Raw genomic sequence first — 18,615 nt, forward strand, 5'->3', positions numbered from 1 at the left:
AGGGTTCAATAAATCACACTTTTATTAGTTATGTTTTTCAACTTATTAATTAGCATAGAAGGTTATAGTATAAAAGGACAGTGTAAAAGCATAAAGCATAAAAGGATCATATGAAAGAATGCTTTTCACTCTAGACATCTCTGCCTTCACGATCCTTCCTAATCAACCCAAGAGTATCACAATGTTAAGTAAATGGACAGTGATTTATTTAAATAAAAATAGACATTAGTATTGCTGTATGTATATATGTATCTGTATAACCAATGTGATTCTGCAACCTGTACACTTGGAAAAATGAAAAATTATACCCCATTTGATCCAAATGTAAAAAAAAAAAAAAGAAAAAGAACCAAGCCAGGACTAAAAACTGTAGCTTAGTGGTAGAGTGCACGCATAGCACGTGCAAGACCCTGGACTGGATTCCTAGACACACACCTCCCCCACCCAAAACAAACAAACAAAAGAACATAGCAAAATCTTCCTGTTCAGACTAGGTTCAAATGGCAGTAGAAGAGAAGCAAACAAGTTGCACAGCAAATCTCAAGTTGAATGCAAGAACCAGACACTGAAGGGAAGTGATGCGCAATAACTTGCAGTAACTGATGGCACCACTCGAGGCGCTATAGAAGAAATGCTTTGGTCTGGGACATCTCTGATGGAGATATAACTGACTTCATTTGAGCATTAAATGTTTGAATTTTCATTTATGTACATCACAAGGAAAATCATTTTTTGGACCTGGAAAAGAAGTTAATATTCATTCATTCATTCGTTCATTCATTCATTCATTCATTGTTTTAATAATATTCACTGAACAGCTACTATATGGCAGGCATGTCTGTGTATAAATGAGGCTACTTGTGTAAGTGATTTTGCCTATCCTCAGAACAAGTAAATAACAGAACCAAGACCTGGGTCAGATTATCTGATTCCACATTTAGTGAACTTTTCACTAAACAACGATAAGATCAATTTACTTAATCTATAATATACTGTAGAATCCTATATACTCTCTTATGTAAATGTATTAAAATAATTATCACTAGAGGAAAGATATGCTTCATTATGTATTAAATATCAATGTAACAACAATAGCCCTTATTGTATATATTTTCATGCATTTTTTCATATGTTCCACATCCTCTGAGTGATCTAAGTTTACTGACTTTGAAGCCTGTTTAAATCCAAGCTCTCTCCTCTGTTAGCCTATAACATTGGCCAACCTACTGAATGCCTCTGAGACTCAATTGTCTCATTCACAAAATGGAAATAATACAATCCGAGGTTATATTAGTGAAAATGAAATTATAATGAATTAAAATAAAGCATTATGGGGCTGGGGATGATATGGCTCAAGCTGTAGCCCACTCGCCTGGAATGTGTGCAGCCCCAGTTCAGCACCACATACAAAGATGTTGTGTCCGCCGAGAACTAAAAAAAAAATAAACATTAAAATTCCCTCTCTCTCTCTCTCTCTCTCTCTCTCTTTAAAAAAATAAAATAAAATAAAGCATTGTAAAAATAACATAAAAATCTTCCAAAAGCTTCAATCATTCTTATTCATGCTCTTAAAAACTTTCTAAATGAGGAAAGGAACATATAAAAGTTTAGTAACTTACCCAAGTTTATTCAACTAGTAAGTGAGCAAGTCAAAATTCAAACTCTGATCAAACTCAAAAGCTTCTACTCATTCCACTATTATGGTTCCAGTGTGACTTGGCCTCCAGTTTCTTGGTCCATAAGAGGTTAGAACATCTTGTGCTCTCCCAGAGCTTGCAACGGGCTATCTATCTAGATTAATTGATACATGTCTATTAAAGAAGCAACACCTTTAAATAAGGGGAGAACACAGAATAGGAAAATATTGTTTTTGTTCTAATCTTTTTCTCTCTGTAATTGATATACTAAGAATTTAAGAGGAAACATAGCTGTTTCTCACTAAAGATGAAGGATCTTGTTCTTCACTATCTAGAAGCTTGCAGAATTCACACAGTGATTTACAAAGAATCCCTGTGGCTTTTGACTCCTGGAAATTTAAAATCAAGCTTATTTTCTCAGTTCCCATTATCTGACTCAACAGAAAAGACCAGTCCCTACAGCTTTAGAGAAAATGTATGGAACCAAGAGAAGAAAAGACACGTCAGTGTGGATGAGACCAACAGCTGCTGTTTGGTGGGAATTGAGAAGGGTGGAAATTCCTAACCCACCTTCCCCCACCTCCACATATACACACCCTCCATCCTTCTTGTGGGGTTAAATATATATATATATATCTGTGCTCCAGAAAGTCCCTGGCAAAATAGAAGTGAGTTACTTCCAAAAAGGTTATTTAATAAGGTATTAGAATTCATTAACAAAAAATCTTGCTGTTTTATTAGATTATTTAGCTGTCTTTTTTTTTTTTTATAAGCTGAAGGAAAAGAAATATCATGAATAACCAACCTTACTTTCTTACTAGGGAAGAGGGAAAGTATATTTGACAATCCCAGATGAGAAGAGGAATACTGAGAACTGGGATTAACCAAGGAAACTGTAAATGATAAACAGACAGTAGCATGCTGCTAATCAGGCTTTTCTTCTTTTGTAGGACTGAGGATTGAGCCCAGGGCTTTGCACATGTTAGGCAAGCGCTCTGAGCTACATCCCCAGCCCCTAAACAGACTTTTAGAAGGGAGGGGGAACCTTGACTTATGCTCACTGAAGATTTCTCTGAGGTAATTATTCCACCAGGGTTGATTCAAACTACCAATGACAGAATTTCTGAATGCTTAACAATTGGCTGCTGAGCTGGTACAAGTTGCCCAAGCATATTACCAATAGTTTTGGAATGATGAAGCTACTTCCTGACAATTTGTTGCCATAAGGATAATAGTATAGCATTGCAAAGGAGATAGGTGTCTACCGCATAAATTCCAAAATGCTCCCTACCCACCCTAACCACCAGTAGTGGTGATCACTGAGGAAAAAGTTAAGATGGAGTATCACCACCAAAGGGTGCATGTGGAACCTGGTGAAATCTGAATAAAATTGGTAGCTGGTGTCGTACCAATTTCAATTCCCTGGTTTTGTTCTTGTACTGTAGTTACATAAGTTTTAAGCATAGAGAGAAGCCAAATGAGGCACTTTGTATAATTTTTTCCAAATTGCTGTACAATTTAATTGTTTTAAAATTCAAAGTTGTAGAGGGAAAAGCAGGAAGGAGGAGGATGGAGAAAGAAATCTCAAACAAAAAGAAAACACTTTCAAATGATCTAGGAAAATATAAATATATAGGAACCCCCCTCACTTTATTCTCATGCCAGAGAAATAATCCCGATTGTTAGACAGTATTCAAGACATTTTTCTGTGGAAATATGCAAATAGAAAAAGGAAAAGTTGGGGCTACTTTTAAAAATGGAGTTTCATAATAGATTCTACTTTAAAATATAGGTAAATTATCTAATTGTATTTAAATTTAATGAAAGACCCTGATGTTAAGTTGTAACAATCAGTAAACTTCAAATAAATTTGTTACCATACACATTCACAGGCACACACTGGAGTATTGGGTTTCCTGTACCACCAGACCACAGTCTGTGGGACCATTTCTTTGGCACTAAAATTAAGGCTTATAAAACTATAAATTGAATTCATGTATTTCCTGTTCTCAGAAATCATACTGTTAAGAAAGAAAACATTAAGAGAACCAGCCCAGGAAAGCTTCAGAGCTTCAGAAAAGAATGCAAAAATCACTGAGCATTAACTCTTTACCACTTTAGAACCTTGACCGAAAACTAGGACTTTTATAGTTGACTCCCTGCTTTATTTCACAGCAGAGTCGTTTTTTGTTTTTTTTTTTTCTTTCCCCAAACATTTCATTATGAAACCTTTCAAACATACAACAAAGTTGAATGAATTTGAGTGGTTTCACATAATTTCACCTCTTAGATTTTACTATTGATAATTTACTATATTTACTTCATTCAATTCCTACTTATCTTCCAATCTCTGTCAGTATTTATATACTTCAAAGTAAATTGTAGACATCATTTCATTTAATCCAAATGTTGAGCATTTGACTAGCTAGAGTTCCGTATTTATTTACTTCCTTTCCTTTTTATGTAAAATTTAATCTCAATTAAATTTTACACAAATCTTGCCTATTTATTTATTTTGCTTTTTCTGGGGATTGAACTCAGGGTCTTGTACATGCTTGAGAACCTCTGAATTATATCCCTAGCCACACATACCACCAATTTTTTTTGAAACATGTTTTATTAGTACATTATAGTTGTTATATAATAGTGGAATTCATTTTGACATATTTATATATGGATGCAATATAAGTTGTTCCATTTCAATCTCCATAATTCCCCTTTACTTCTCCTCCCCACACTCCCTGGTTTCTCTCCTCCACTCTACTGGTTTTCCTTCTATTAAATTATGTTTTTTAGCTGGTATCTTATACATGAAGCTGCAATTCACTGAGGTATATTCCTATATGTCACATAGTATAATTTCATGAATTTAATTCCACAGTTCCCTTCTCCTGTTCCTCCTCCTTTCTTCTCAATTCCCTTTTTCTATTCCGTGGATGTCCCTTCTATTGTCATGGGACCACCCCTCCTTCCCATATTTCTTTCTAGATTCCACATATGAGAGGAAACATTAGCCCATTGACATTCTGAGAATGACTTATCATGGTGTTCTCTTGTTCCATCCATTTATCAGTAATGCCATAATTTCATTATTTTTTATACTGGAGTAAAATTCCATTGTGTGTGTGTGTGTGTGTGTGTGTGTGTGTGTGTGTATAAACATCTGGACTAGTTCCATAACTTAAGCATTGTAAATTGCACTGCTCTGAACATTGATGTGGATATATCACTATGGTTTGTTGATTTTAGTTCTTTTGGATAAATATCAAGGGGTGGCAAAGGGTGGGATAGTTGGCCAATATGGTGGTTCCATTCCTAATTTTTGGAAGGAATTTCCATACACAGCAGAGCTTTTGACCATACTGCCCTCTTTTGATCTTTATCTTGAGATCACCAGTGAGGTACAGTGTTAATGAAATTGAACATAAAAATTAACATTGACATTTTATCACAATATACTTTGCAAGTATTTCAATAAACCACTTTACAAATGTAGCACATTTTACAATTTTAAAAGTTTGGCTCCATTCTTACCTCCTCTCACTATCAATAGCAACTCTGTATAACAGTCCATGATGATATTTCAACCCAATTTAGAAGCAGTGAAGTGAGGCTCCCAGAAGGCAAGCAACGTGCCTCTGTCATAGGGAGTAAGTGAAAGGCCATGTGAGCTGACAGATTAATGGAATTGTGCCCCTTTTATCACAAGTTAATAGAAGCCTCCTTTGACTTTAGAATTCTAGAATCCCCCATTCTATTACATAGTAAATGTAATTCAGCACAGTGTTAAAAGATACATCATGGCATTGTGCTAAATCTTTCACTGGTAGATTTTATACTCATTTTGATCCCTTGAGGTAGATGTTATTATTATTCTAATTTTGCAAAAGAAGGAACTAAACTTTGGAAACTTCAAATAGGTAGGAATTAAAACAGTATCTGGGACGTTAGCCAGTATTTGTCTAATAGTAAATCCTGCATTTTTAACCAGAGGGGGGCTGCATTATTTTCTCTGAAGAATAGATGAAGGTCAAACAAACAAAATCCAAAATTAATTAAAGTACAACAGAAAAAAGAAAGAAAATTGACCTTTGGGACCATCATGTGCTTTTTTCCTCTTTCTCTTACTCCTCTTCTCAGCTAGGTTACCCAAAGCCACTGGACTCTCCCATCTTCCATATGCCAAGGTGCTGTCTAAAGCACCTGGATCTCATTTATACTAAAAAGCACTTGAATCAGGATTTTGAAATCCATTGTTCTTGAAGCCTTCATATCAAGCCTTAGCTCATCCTTTGGAAGCTTAAATTGCTCAGTCCTCAGTAACTAAAGATTTGGGGGAAGAAAAAAAATCTTAAAATAATAAGGCATAGAGTCCATTGATTTTTAACAAGGTGCCAAGACAATTAATTGGGGGAGAGGGAATAGTCCTTTCAACAAATGTCCTCGGACAATTAGATATATACATGTAAAAGTGACTTGGGACACTTACATCATATTATATGCAAATTTAACTCAAATTGTATCATCAATTTAAATGTAAGAGATAAAACTGAAAAACTCCCAGAAAAAAAGTGTGATCATGGATGCAAAAGCAACAAAATAAAAAATGGATAAACTGGAAATCATCAAAATTAAAACTTTTATGCTTTCAAAAATACTAGTAAGAAAATGAAAATACAACCCACAAAATAAGAGAAAATTTGGAAAGTTATATGTCTGATGAGGAGCATGGATCTAAAATACAGAAAATGAAAAGCAAATAATTCAATTTACCAAAGAAGATATGCAAATGAACAATCAGGATAAAAAAAAAAAAGATGCTCAACATCATTAGATGCAAGGAACTTAAAATCAAAATCACAATGATTTTTTGATACCCACCTGGATGACTCTAATAAAAAAGAAAGATAATGACTTCAGTTAGCAAGGGTGTGGAGAACTAAAACCCTAATATACTGCTGACATAATATATGGTGCAGCCATTTTGGAAAATTATTTGGCTGTTCCACAAATATATTCACTATATGACCTAACAGGTATATATCCTGAAGTACTGAAAACATGTCCACACAAAACTTTCAAATGAATATTTACAGCAGTATTATAACATCCCCAAAGTGGAAACAACCTAAATTACTATCACTGACACATGGATAAATTGAACATATTCCAACCATCCATGAGAATACTATTTGGCAATAAAAGAAAATGAAGTTTTAATGGATGCTATGAACAAATTGAAAACATTATGTAAAGTGAAAGAAAACATTATGTAAAGTTAATAAGGATCACATGTTGAATAATTCCATTTGTATTAAAAGTCAAGAATACACAGATATTTAGACAAATGTTAAGGAGATACCACTGACTACCACTCAGCAATGGAAGTTACGGAACTGTTGGTACATGTAACTTGATTGAATCTCAAGGACATTGTCTGCATGAAAAGTGATAGTCTCAAAAGATCAGCTATATAGGATCTCACTGATATAACATTCTCAAAATGTCAAAATTATGGATGTGGAGACTAAATTAATGGTTGTCAAGAGTGGCGGGTAGCGGATGGAAAAGATGGCTGTGGCTGTATGGGGATAACATGAAGGAAATCTTTGTAGTGAAGAAATAGTTCTGTACTTCACTTGAGTTGGGGAGTGCTTACAATAATCTACACATGCAACAAAATGACAGAGGACTAAATACATCTTGTACAAATGTTAATTCCCTGGTTTTGATATTGTACTATACTTAGCAAAGGTATAATCATTGGGGACAGCAGGCTGAAATACACAGGGGAACTCTTCTGTATGTCTTCTCATCTTCCTGTGAATATATAATTATTCCAAAATAAGGATATATATGTGTGTATATATGTGTGTGTGTGTTTATACATAACTCCATGTACATTCATACGTATACATATGTATATAGATATATACTGAGAAAGAGAGAAAGAGAGAGGAGCACAATGCAGTTGGAAGACACTACCAATATAGACAATATGCATAAATGTACAAGAAATGTGGAAGATTCACTACAGTTGAGTCCACTTCTCCTCATCACTCCCGGATGGCACAATGAGATAAAAGCCAAGAGAAATGAGATCATCTTCTGAAGAAGTTGTAATTCCTCGATGCCTTGTTCACTCTGAGAATATACAAAAGTAGATGTTAAACCAACATGACACACTCCCTAAAATTTGCCAACTTTTTGATATTCGTAACCACAGTAGATGGATTCTCTGGTGATTTCTCAGTCATGGCCACGATCCCCCAGCCGGTGAGAGCCATGCCTCCATTTCTCTTCAGGGCAACTTTTCCCTTCCAGGTTCTCACAGATGTGAGAGCCACTTTGCCTTCACTCCATTTCTCCTTCACCATAGGGCAGCTGGTTCCCAGCTCTGGAGTAAATTCAAACTATGTGGTTCAGAACGTACCAGAAGCTGCCAGAAGGATCCTAATCTTTCAGTTCCTGGACAATTGTGAAGAAGGGATTTTAGCCAAGTTAATCAAAAGACTGACTCCACTTCTCAATGAGAGCCAGACAGCAGGGTGGAGGGCATCCCCTTGGGAGCCAGACTTGGCTTCTCATCTTCACAAACTCCATTAGCAAGGTCTCAGCTCATTCTTTTCTTGATTATGTCGCTTCCCCAGCAGGAGTGGGGCCAAAACTCAATGTGGTTGGCAGCCAGACACAAAACAGGACTCTAAGTCTGCAGGGTGCACTCAGTGAGGAAGCCGTCACCACAAGGGAACCCAGGTGCCTTTGCACCCTTCAGGTCTTCCACCCAACTTCAGGCCCACCTCCTAAATGTCCTACTTCACTTCATGTTGTCTATATTTATTTTTTAAACTCCTACAAAGTCTCATATAGTCACATGACAGTTCAATTACTATTGCTAGCATTATTACTAACAGTTGCCATTAAAAAAAAAAAAAAAAAAAAGTTACTATGTTCCAGGCCTCTATATCTATTATTCAATTCAATCATGACAACTACCATAAAAGGTAAACATACTCATTATTTAATCTTCGACCAAACAAAACATTGAAAACAACACAGGACCAAATACTTCCCAAGTCCACACTCTTCCGTGTTTCCACTGTAGGGTCTTTCTCCTCTATGGAAAGAATTGTACATCCGTGGTCAGTGCTGTGACTTTTAGAACATTAGACACCTGGGCTTGAACTCAGCTAGGTGAGTCACTTGATAAATGGCACTTAGCATCAGAGCATCATTTCCTCATTGGTGAAAACTGATAAAAATAATGCCTGTCTCACTAAAATGCTGTGGGGTTAAATGTGAGAGAAAGGTATTTAAAGGACTCAGCATGATACCTAACAACAGGCCCTGGTGAGGAATGAACCTGTAGCAAGTAGCAGAAATAGGAGAGAGATGAAGAAAATGTTACAACACTAACAAGGGAGCAGTAATATTTGACTTTGTGATGTGGTCAGAGACATCTGCATGAGAACATTCCAGAGCTTTCTCCCAATTCCAGTGGCTGTTGCCATCTGTTGGAGTTTAGTTCTAATGAAACCGCAGCCATGAGGTCCAATCCCCTGTGGCAATTCCTCTGCTCTGTTTCACTGGGACCCTGGTGACATCTCTAAGGCAGACATTCAAAAACACTGTCTTTGAAAGGGACAGGCCCCAAAATAGTTACATATAAAGAGCTCCCTCTCATACCAGGCAAACAATTGCAAACCAGCAAGCCACCAACATCAAGGGAGGGACAACTTCACCCAGAGAGCAGAATTCACAGAAACACTGACCCACATCTCGACTGGGCCCAGTATTTCTTTATCATCAGCTCACTGATCCTAGGACTCCAAAGTTTCTCTTACTAGTAAAATAGTGGGGATTGAAAAAATCAGGGAGAACCTTTAAAAAGTATTTCATAAAAGAAAAGACATTTCAAACTGAAGAATAGAGAACATTTATCTCCACCTTTTTCATGGTATAGAATTTGATTAATACTCATTTTAATTTTTCTTATTTTACCACAGACATACAAGATTTTTGTTATGGACCTTGCTCAGTATGTGGATAAGTATTTGAGAATGACTGGTTTATTATTTGTTTCATAAAAACCCAGAAACAGAGATTATTCTCAGTTTACAGAGGAAGAAATTAAGAAATCTACATAGGATAAAGAGAAGTTCCAAAGACACAGCAGGAGTAGGTAAGCTCAGACCAAAATGGTTCAGTGTAAGAAAGGTCACCTTATAAGTGGCAGCAACGTATGAGATACTAAGTAATTAATAAATACTTCCACATAGCAAATTTAAGCTGTGGTTAATATAGTTGTACATACATAAAAGAAAATTGAAGTTTTTACCCATTGTTTGAAGGGTTTTTCTACCATCCAAAAAACCAGACCATATATTATACTATTGATATATTATAAGAATAGTGTTTTAACTCACATATTGCATTTTATGTAGATTCAAATTGAGACACTGCAGCATCACCCTTCTCTCTCTTCCTCCCTTCGTCCACCTTCTTTTTCTTTTTTTTAAAGAGAGAGAGAGACAGAGAGACAGAGAGAGAGAGAGAGAATTTTTTTTTAATATTCATTTTTTTTTTAGTTATCGGCAGACACAACATCTTTGTATGTGGTGCTGAGGCTCGAACCCGGGCCTCACGCATGCCAGGTGAGCGCGCTACCGCTTGAGCCACATCCCCAGCCCCCACCTTCTTTTTCAAAGTCTAGAACATACTTCACTATATTCTCTTTTCCTCCAGTGTCCTGCCCTTTCATATGCTGGGTACACTATGAGAGGAAAGAGTCAAGGTGAGTTATAATTTTATATAAGTTTTCAGGAAGAAGTTGATAATGAAAACATCTTGGAAACTCGGCTCATTAAAAGCCAGTCAAACCTTTGCTACAAGATCCCAATATCATGATAAAGTATTTTCTACCAAGTCTGCCTAGTAATATCATCTAAGATTTCTTAGCTTCTGAGTCTTCAGAATTTTTGCTCTTAAGAGTCACTACTTGAGAGTAATGCCTGGTGTCACCATAATTGTCGTAAAGAACATTCTTTGATGGACTAGACACTCTACATGCAAACACTGGCGCTGGCAGCGGACTGCTGGCTGAGTCAATGTATAACCAGCTCCTTTCTGGGGAATGATGAGATTGCAGAGCTCCCAGATCCAGATCCCTCTAGATCACCTCTATCCCTCAGGAGGTCACTAGGTGCACCCTGTTGCAAACAATAGCACTGCACACAACAGCAACAGCAGGAGAAACAACAGAAAATTTATTTGATTAACACTGGATTATATTATTTTTACATAGACCTGCTCAGAAATGTGGTCCTAATATTCATTATGAATTTCCAAATATACTGATTTTTATAAATATATTTGACTACATAACTTGTTTGCAGGATTGGGCAAGACTACTGAGACTTTCAGATATGTCTTTGAAAAATACAACAATAACAACAACAACAACAAACGTATTTTGTATACCCTAAAGTGAAAACACAAATTGTAGATTTGTTATTTATTCCCCCCAAACATATGACTCGTTCTATCACTTTTCTCCTTTCCAGGACTCAAGGCCACTTCCCTCAATAAATCCACCCTCAGCTACCAAAGTGAAAATTTAATAAAAGCTAAAAAGCATCGATAAAACACCATGCAAGCCAATGCTATGAAATAACTATAATACTATCCCCATTTACAGAAAAGCTATCTAAGCTTTGTAATAACAGGCATTCCCCAAGACCACATGGATATTTGCTGGAACCCAGGCACCCTCTATGCAGAGCCAGCTCCTTTCAAAACTGTTCCTTCTCTGCTGTGTCAGCACCAGAGCCCATGCGGTCTGATCCTTCTCCATGCTCTGTCGCACTTGGCCTTGAAAAAACCTGCAGGAGAGAAGTGACTCTTTTAACTTCTCCCATCTCAGTGCCTTAAAAGTGTGGTGGGTGTTTAATCAGCACTTTCCAATTTGAATAGAGACAAAAAATTATATCCAAAAGGATCAAGACATCTGCAGAGGGACAGAGGGCCCCGACTGGATGTCCCTTCTCAGACAAAGGCTGTGTGCCTCTCACTCCTTTGTCAGCTACTCCACACTTGAGGGATCTTCGAGGAACACAAAGGACATGTGAAAAGGGAAGAGCAGTCCAGCTGACTGATAAAAAGCCCTCTCTGTGTCCTGTCCCTCCAACTTGGACCCCAGTGAATACCATTTGTTTAAATAATGATCAGAACATAATAGATACGATGAGGTTGCCAAGAGCCGGGTCATTCAGCTCTGCTTGGCTAATAGGAAAAAAAAAAAAAAAAGAAAGAAAGAAAGAAGAAAAAAAAAAAAAAAAAAAACCTGATGTGGCCATGGCATGGTTCACTGGGCTCAGATTTCCCCACATTGCAGTTCGAACTGGAATCCCAAGACCCCTCAGTTCTAGGGAATTTAGAAGTTGACAAACAGACAGGACCTCCTCCCCTTCTCAATAAATAAATAAATAAATAAATAAAGGGACAGAGAAGACTGGTTAACTCCCTAGGAATAATTATCAGAGTAATGAACCTTAGGGCTAGTTCCTTCCCATTAATCCCCCTGTTCGGGTGAGTGGAGAAGGAGATATATTTGAAATGGTAGAAATTATATACAGATAGGGAACAGGACCCTGGGTATCATTAGATTGAGTTTTGAGGCCAAATCTTCCTTGCTTAGATTATCCACTCTTTATCAAGTTAGTATCACTATGCTGATAGTTTCCTTGGCTGAAACGGTAGAGAAAATATAGGCATCAGTTTTATAAAGATTAGGTGATTTACTATGCCTAAAGACTGTGAAAATGGAAAAAGCCTGCTCATCCTTGAAATCTAGAATCCCTACCATCAACAGCATGGATGACACTTTATTCTCTTTCCATCTCTACTCTCACCCAAGTGGAGAGCTGTCCTCCTCCCTGCTTTGGCCAAATGCCACATTAAAAAAAAAAAAAAAAGACAGCACAAAGGGACTGGAGTTGTCGTTCAGTGGTAGAGCACTTGCCTAGCATGCGTGAGGCACAGGGTTCGATCCCTAGTACCACATAAACAAATTAAACAAAATCAAAATAAAGGTATTGTGTCCATCTACAACTTAAAAAAAAAAAAAAAAGCACAAAACCATGGAGTGGTTAAAATCCAGTATAGTAGTTGCTTCTCATCATGTACCAAAACACAACTACAACATAAGTGTGTTATGTTCAAATGAATACAACAGGCCATGTGTGGTGGTGCACACCTGTAATCCCAGAGACTCACAAGTTTAACGACAGCCTCAGCAACTTAAGCCTTAAGAGACTTAGTGAAACTCTATCTCATTTAAAAAAAAAAAAAATGAAAGGGCTAGAGATGTTGCTCAGTGGTAAAGCACCTCTGGGTTTAATTCCCACTACCAAATCAAACAAAATAAAACAAACAAACAAAAAACAGCAGAAGAAACTCAGAACTATCAGAACTGCCCATTAAGAGATGGTCACTGAGGAATGACTCTGACATAGTTTTCCTATGTACATATATGAATACACCACAGTGAATCTCAACATGGGGTACATGCACAAGACTTGGATCCTAATTAGAATAAGATATATTCCATGTTTGTATAAATATATCAAAATAGATTTTCTACTGTCATATATAACTAAAAAGAACAAATAAAGGGGGAAGGAGATGATCACTGAATATTTTTCCTGCAGGTGGAGACTGGGAGTTGAAGTCCACACTTCTCTGGCAGAAGTTCTGTATCCTGACTAGTGAAGCCTGTGTCTCATAGTGTTCCTAACAGAATTCCCCTTCACCCAATTCTCTGTGTAACCTGGAGTGGTACCAGATGGCAGTAATAAACCTACCCAATGACTGGAAACCTGCACACATGAAAAATGGTACTTCCTACATAGCAAGTGCTTAATAGACAGAAACCACTTTATGAATGTAAGGCCTGGGAAGTGGGGCAAGAACCTTCTAAGATAGGAAGAATATACAACTACCTATGGACCATCAAGGTGACTGCAGAATATTATCCTTACAATTCTGTAAATGTCTTCTAATCTCCATACCTTTTATCCAGATTTATGTTTTCTTTAAAGTCAAACTTCTTAATGAGCTTCCTGATTAACTTGTTCTCCAAAATATACCAAAACAACATCCTTTTGACTAGTTTTCCTCCATTCTTCTATCCTCTTTTCATTCTTGCCTGACTTCTCAGCTGTATAAGTAAACTCTACAACTTATACCAGAAGTATACACAAGTAATTCTAAAAATGATTCTGGTAATCTCATACATATTTACATTAATGCTGCCCTCCCACTCACACAATTACAATGTAAAATCAGGAAACTGAGAAAGAAGTGATCATGTCACAACAAAGCAACCACTAATTTCTTCCCCTCCCCACATCAGGGGGTTTGCAGAGAAGAATTTGCTACTCACATATTAAGATGCTGGAGACTATTTCAGGTTCCATGGGATAAATAAAGAAATTGCAACAGAGTGAATTAGACACAACTACCTAAAAATTTCAAGACAGCATTTGTTCATTAAGTATCTGAACATGTACTTCTAGAAATTATCTTGGCCTGATTTGGCCAACCCATTAAACTATTTTAGTTCACTTTTTTCCTTTGCCTAGCTAGCATGATCTATCCCCAAGCCGAGCCCACCCACGCTGGTCCTTCAAACAATCATAGTTGAGAAATTTGGATCTCAATGTGAGGCCTTCAGAACTTAATCACAGCAGTCCAGAATCAGACAGCCTTTAAAAATCAGTTCTGTCATTTTTCATACAAAGGACTTTGTGGGATACAGGCAGGCACCCAACAGGCTCAGCCCAGCATCTTCCCCTCCCAAAACCAGACCCAGTATCCTTGTCTCAAGTGGCTCCCAGTGCAGGTGAAGCAAGTCCTTTCTCCCAGGGCTCCTTCTGCTCCTGCTTTAGGGAGGTCAAGCTGACTGACTAGTGATCTGCCCTTGTTAAGGGAAAAACAAAACAAAAAGTTTTATCAGGGATTACAAAATGAAGTAGCTGGAAATTCCCTAGCTGAAAAGCGAAACATGCAAGGCTAATTCTATGCTCTTCTGCTTTTAGTAAAAGAATTCAGATGATAATGATCATGTCAGGAAAACACAGGATCCCAACAGACTCCTGGAAAGGAGCCTTTCTGCTGAGCAGGGAAGTGAGTCTGAAGTCACAAACTAGAGAAGCCAAGAACATGGACACAAAAGGAATGTCAATGAGTCCAGTGGGGAGTATCTAGACAGGAAGAGAAGCTGAAGGAAAGGGAGAGTTGAGATAGAACATATTTAGCATGTAGACAGAAAAAGTATAGAAAAAAATAGGAACAATGAATTTTTCAAAGTCTGGACACATATTTGAGATATATTTGTAAATGAAATAAATCAGCCTATAGGTTGCTGTATAGTAAACAGAGACTGCTAGGGACACTGTCAGTTTAGGATCCTGTCCTTTATTATTATATATTTTAAAAAAGTGGGTTAACTTATCATTCTAAATTTGGTGCCTTGGGATTCTTTAAACACAAGAAACTATTTAATAAACATTTCTTTCGGTTTTGATGGCAGATTTGATTCTTTTAGTGACTGTAAGGAGGGAATAGAGGATATGAAATAAGATATAAGAGAATTCTTCTGCCAGGACTGGATTTCAATTCAACTATACTTTAATAAATTCAAGTTTCTTTTTCTTTTTTTTTTTTTTTGCACCAGAATGAGAACCCAGAGGTGTTCAACCAGTAAGCCAGCACATCCCCAGATCTTCTTATTTTATGTTTAATTTAGGGACAGGGTCTTGTTAAGTTGCTTAGAGTCTTGCTATGTTGCCGAGGATAATTTTAAACTATTGATCCTCCTGCCTCAGCCTCCTGAGTAAATTCAGATTTTTATGACCCTTTCTTTAGTTATAAAAGAACCAAGGCCTAGAGGTTTAGAAATTTACCGAAAACAGCATGATCAAAATTTGGAGAACTGGGTTGACAACACCTGTCACCTGGCTGTTCCTCAAAGTACAGCCCACAGACCAGAAGCCTCTGCTAGGAGTACGGGAATAGTGAGAATACAGAAGCTCAGATCCAGCCCAGCTTTCCTGTGTCATAGTCTGCATTTTGCTGGATCCCCAGGTGATTCATGTGGGCACTTCAGTTTGAGAAGCTAGGGTTCCACCATTCTTCCCTTTCTAGCTAGACAGCATTCATCTCCAGTGACAGCTTTACTCTGGCTCTTAAATAGCTAAGAAGTGTTCTGTAAGAAATCTGAAAGATCCATGCTGCTAAGACACTTCAGAGGATAAAAAGCAAGCTACAAAGGAGTTCTTTATAGTAATCCCACTTAAAATAAATTTTATATATAATAGCCATGTGTGTTCATGCAAGAAATAAAAATTGGAAGAATTTAGAATAAAAAGTTCTCTCTGGTGATAGGATAATGGGCAATTTTGTCTCTTTATTTCTTTCTTTCAACAACTGTTTAGTTTTTTCCAAGATATGTGTTAACATTTTAAAAGTTCATTTAAAAAAAAAATCATCTGGCCAGCAAGGAATGAGGAACATAATGAACAGGAAAGCTGAGAACCTGCAGGAAAGATCCCAACAGAAAGTCACTACTGAGGTTTCTCCAGTACCTAAGGAGAATATTCTACTGGATCAGCCTCCCGAAGCTGTGCATCCTCTGCCAGGAAGGGGCTCATCCTTCTGGCCCCCAGGGGGCAGCCCTCTGTAAGTTTACAGGAGCCTGCTCTTCTCCCACACAGTACCAATAAGCCGGAGTCACATCGACCATAACTCGCCTACACTGAGGCTCTGAAAGATTCTGGGCATTCTCACAACAACAACAAAATACTACAGACACCGAGGAGATAATATTTTATAAACAGAGGGGGGGAAAGATCCCCAAACAGACATAAACTACCCACATGTTTCCTCCCCAGCACCAAGTTAACTCGGTACAATGATATCTTGTGTTTGGGAGGGTGGGAAAAGGCTAGGAGCATCCTCCCAGCACAGACACCACCCAGGCTCCCACCACGGAGGGAGAGGTCTGGTTCTATTCTTACCAGCCTTCTAACCTTGGGCAAGTCACTTCCCTGGTTCCACTTCCTGATCCTCAGCTTGGAGGATGGGATGGATGCTTTGAAAACTGTCCAGGGTACAAATGCACGAGCGTCCCGGTTATGCTGGTTAGTCAACATCTGTCCTTTCCCACAGTTCTGTGCTTTTCTCTTAACTAGTCTATGCCTTGAGATGCTGATGTATTTGGATCATCCACTCTCCCTTGCCCACTGGTGTCTGTTGGGTTTGGCCAGTAGCATGATTAGTCTTCAGGAGGGAAGGGAATGGTATTAACTCCTTCATTCCACTTCCTTCTTGCCAGACATGTGACCTTAGAGAAGTCATCCCAGGAGCATAGTGGTAGCACTTTATTTATTTATTTATTTATTTATTTATTTATTTATTTATCATTTTTATTTGGTACGAGGGATTGAACCCATGGGTGCTTAACTCTGAGCCGCATCTCCATCCCCTTTTATATTTTATTTAGAGACAGGGTTTCACCAAGTTGCTTAGGGTCTTGCTAAGTTACTGAGGTTGGCTTTGAACTCACAGTCCTCCTACCTCAGCCCCCTGAGCTGCTGGGATTACAGATGTGCACCACCACACCCAGCTGCTACCACTTTATTATGCAGGGCTAAAGGTAAAAAGACATTCTTGAGATGTTAGGGGTGTTTTGTGCTAGTTATTAAATACTAAGTTTTCTTATTCAACTTGTTGCCAAAAATTGAATGTATAAACCTTAGAATCTTGGAAACAGGAGCAATTTCGGGTATTACCTGACTTAGTACTTCGTATGTGAATGCCAATCTCTTAGTATTCAAGGAGTTCTGGAAGGAAGAACCAAATGTGCTTGTTTCTGGCATTGCTTGCAGAGGGAACAAATTATGTGTCTCATACAAAAGCTCTGTTATTTTCCAAGCATACATAGATAGGATCATGACAAAATACATAACCCTGTAAAGCATTATTGAACCCTGCCAGGGGTTTGTAAAGCTCACATATTTTCTCAATGAATAGTAAATAGAAGTAGAGTCATTGTCATGAAAGTCCATTTTTTTTTAATATCAAAATTTTGGAAACAACTCATCTAGACTCATTTACAATGAAGTAACTCTTTTTATTGTTTTGGTTTACATTTGAGGTAAATTATTTCCCCTGCCTTTGATTGGTTAAAAAAAAACACAAAAAACTAATCGAATGCTTCATCTATGTTCAACATTGAACTAAACATTCTGATTATTCAGAAAAGTGGAAAAGACCATTTCATGGGCCTTATGCTTATGACGAAGGCATTCATTAAACAAAGCAGTACAGAAATAGTTGTTAATTAAAAATAATCACTATAGCTGGGCATGGTGGTACCTGCCTGTAATCCCAGGCCTCGGGATGCTAAGGCAGGAGTATCTCAAGTTCAAAGCCAGCCTCAACAAAAGCAAGGTGCTAAGCAACTCAGTGAGTCCCTGCCTTTAAATAAAATACAAAATAGGGCTGGGGATGTGGTTCAGTGGTGGAGTGCCCTTGAGTTCAATCCCCAGTACCCCCTCCAAAAAACTGATCACTAAACTCCTTTCCACTCTTGTAACATTCCACTTGTTACTGTGTTTATATTCTAAAGATATTCACTTTAAGGATCCACAAACCAGTTTATAAAAGGATAATCTAGTAGAAGTATTACTTTTATAATTAGCAGTATTTCTCTTTACTATTGGAAAATTAACCTAGAGGAGATGATAAATGTAAATATACATATTTGCCCTTAAATATATTCTGAGTTATATTTGAACAAATATATTAGCCTTTGATTTGTAGGATAGTTTCTTGATTTTAAGTGTATACACATCACATCAATTCAGAATATGGTTAAAATTGCTGTGCTATGGATATTGTCATTTTATGAAGTCGT

The sequence above is a fragment of the Callospermophilus lateralis genome, chromosome 5 (assembly GCF_048772815.1).
Source record: "Callospermophilus lateralis isolate mCalLat2 chromosome 5, mCalLat2.hap1, whole genome shotgun sequence".
NCBI classification, from domain to species: domain Eukaryota; kingdom Metazoa; phylum Chordata; class Mammalia; order Rodentia; family Sciuridae; genus Callospermophilus; species Callospermophilus lateralis.